The sequence below is a fragment of the Halyomorpha halys genome, unplaced genomic scaffold, assembly GCF_000696795.3.
Source record: "Halyomorpha halys isolate HHAL.00 unplaced genomic scaffold, Hhal_1.1 Scaffold901.1, whole genome shotgun sequence".
Classification (NCBI taxonomy): Eukaryota; Metazoa; Arthropoda; class Insecta; order Hemiptera; family Pentatomidae; genus Halyomorpha; species Halyomorpha halys.
In genome coordinates this window covers 39,714-42,736 of record NW_027106556.1, presented here as the reverse complement: position 1 = coordinate 42,736, position 3,023 = coordinate 39,714, and the positions used below count along the sequence as shown (strand labels likewise).

Genomic DNA, 3,023 nt, shown 5'->3' with positions numbered 1-3,023 from the left:
CCAATTTTTTTTATTATTTTTTCCTTTAACCAATGTATTAGTTTTGTTTTGGTAAAATGTATTTATTTGTTTGTTTTACTGTAAACTGATCTACTTTACTTTAATATACGTAAATTATTTGTATTTAAAGTTAAGTGATCAGTATGCTGTGTAATGTAGCAACCCGATGTATATGGGCAGCATGAATGAATAAAGCATATTTCTCTCTGAATATGTGTAGTCACTAAATCACAATCAATTCTACACACTAAATACAAAGAATATTAGGGTTATCATCGTCAAGCTAATTCATATAATTGAAATTATATTATTATATTGAACATGCATATATAGATAACCCTAATATTCCTAACTTTAAATACAAATAATTTACGTATATTAAGTAAAATCATGAAGAAAGTTTAATGTAGTCTGTGGATATTAGTAAAAACAGCCGAATAAGACTAAAATTTCATCCCGTTCCCTATTACCACTAGATTATGCAAATACAGGTATTCATTTCTATTCCTCATGCTGAACTATTGGATTCTCGATTCCTGGCCAGATTATCAAATTCACTATTTACATTTTTGACAGGTGTGAATTAGGAAAGAAAGTTAAAAACCCAAAATACAAGCTCAGCTATATATTATATTAATCCTTCAATATCTGAGGCCCCAAGTAAATATTTTGATATATCCCTACTGTTTCTGACTATACTGATACTGAATTATACAAAAATGATAATTTTAATTTAGATTTGGTACGGGTGTCATCTGACATGAGGTAACATACAATATTGAAATATGGATCATATACATAAAAATACATGTATTTAGTGACTACACATATTCAGAGAGAAATATGCTTTATTCATTCATGCTGCCCATATACATCGGGTTGCTACATTACACAGCATACTAATCAATCCGTGATTAACATATATATGAATTACATATTTTAACATGATATAATGAAGTAGGAAGAAAACATTTTTTTTCCTTTTTTCTCTCACAGTTTTCCTTTACAATCAATTCTACACACTAAATACAAATATTTCATTTTATCAACAAATTCACTCTCCCGAATTCCCTCTCTCAGATCCTCCCCAGTGACCCGCTAAACAAATTCACCATTAGACAGCGATGTGAAATCAAACCAGAAAAATACTAGTCATAGCAGTAGATCAGTTTACAGTAAAACAAACAAATAAATACATTTTACCAAAACAAAACTAATACATTGGTTAAAGGAAAAAATAATAAAAAAAATTGGTTAAAAGAAATACTTGATTGGATAGATAAGTAAAAAAAAAAGATAGATAAATAAATAAGTAATAATAATAAAATAATTTAATGAATAAATAAGTTGAAACACACAAATCAACAGGTAAATAATAAATAAATAGAAAAAATAAAATATGATTTTTGTGTTTGCACTAACATTTTTCATTCCATAATTAGAGTACATCATGTAAGTCACTGAAACATCAGGATGCCTTTGATGATAAAATTGCTCGCTCATAAGAGCAAATATTTCTCATTAAATTATTCTTCGGCACTATTCACTTATGACTGGCTTATAATAATATTCTGATGACCTTGATAATATATTGTCTGTTGATAAATTATTTCTAAGAATGTCTATTATTCAGTGTCTCTATTATTTCATTGAAAGAGTATTGCCATAAAAGGAAAATAGGTGGAATTAGATGATGATGAACACATATATCTACATATACCTGGTTATTTGAGGAGGTAGCATTACTGAAATATATGGAGTCTTAAAATGTGTTTTTCTTTACAAAAATTTGTTCATAAAATTCTAATAGTTTAATAATAGAAACTGAATAATGGAAATGTTTTAAGTAGTGATTATCAAACAATAATTAAAAAGAAATTATAATTGTTTTTATGGCATTATTCATCCAATAATTAGCACGCACATGTTTTATTTAAAGATTTCGATAGAATTTTTGTGTTGTTTAATATTTTAATTGAGATCACTTTAATAAATAAATTTTGAGACAAAAAATATATTAATAATACAAACACACTAACAAATCAAGGAAAGTGACATTTAACATAATATAACATACTTTAACAGGAATACGATCTTATTAACATAATTTTATATCATCTATAAAATTTTTGTTACTAAATACGCTAATAAACTAACAAAACAAACACCATAGTTTTTCTGGAGTTAATATTTCATTGAGGTAGTGGCCATGTGATAACTGATGAGAAGACTGCCTAGTTCAATATATCCTGTATGGGTGCGCTACTGTCGAAATACATTTTTCGTAAATTATTTAATACATTAAACAAAATTCAAGTATTAAGTTTCTTGTTTATATAATACCGCTGTTATGGAAAAGGAATGTTCATTCTTGGATGAAATGATGAATTAGGAAATGATAAATTGTGATATTGACAGTTCTTTGCATCATCAGTTTATACCTTCTCTCGTAGCTAGTATTTTCCTAAAAGCCTTCAGTACCCCGGGGAAGGAGAGGTGAGATCAAGATCATACTTCTACAGGATCATTTCTGTAGTTCGTTGATCTTCACCTCGGCGGTAATCCGCGGGTAACACGAAACCACGATGACGAACGATAGCGTCCTCTCCTGAGCGCGAGGCGGATTCTTCGGTTCTCTGGCAGAACTGACGGATCATCGATGACCGTTCGGTTTATTCGTTAGGATAAGCTGATGGGGAGGTACGCAGTCCGAGTGGTTCCTTTATAAAATAAACACAATACTCTTAACATTTGTGGGAGTGTGTTTCTTTAACGATAACTCTTCATGATATAAATATAATTAATTAATAGGGAAATATAGAATATGTCGTACCAAAATATATTGATTGGAGAACTTTTTCGGGAGGGGGGGGTGCGGGGTCTCAGCAAAGAGCAACAAAATCTTATTTATTTTATGCCGACGTTTCGACCTGGGTTTCATCAGGGCTAAAGAACAAAAGAGATAACATTTAGAGAAACATAAAATTGAAAAGGAATAGTATACAAACAAATTTGGAATTATA

The 3,023-nt window shown here is 29.5% G+C and overlaps 1 non-coding gene across 1 annotated transcript; it reads left to right on the top strand.

Annotated features, from left to right (window-relative positions):
• Positions 1-2,504: 2,504 nt before the first annotated feature.
• LOC112211511 (small nucleolar RNA U3) lies at positions 2,505-2,718 on the top strand. The gene has a single exon (XR_002945624.1). It is a non-coding gene; the product is annotated as a small nucleolar RNA U3 (small nucleolar RNA).
• Positions 2,719-3,023: the final 305 nt, after the last annotated feature.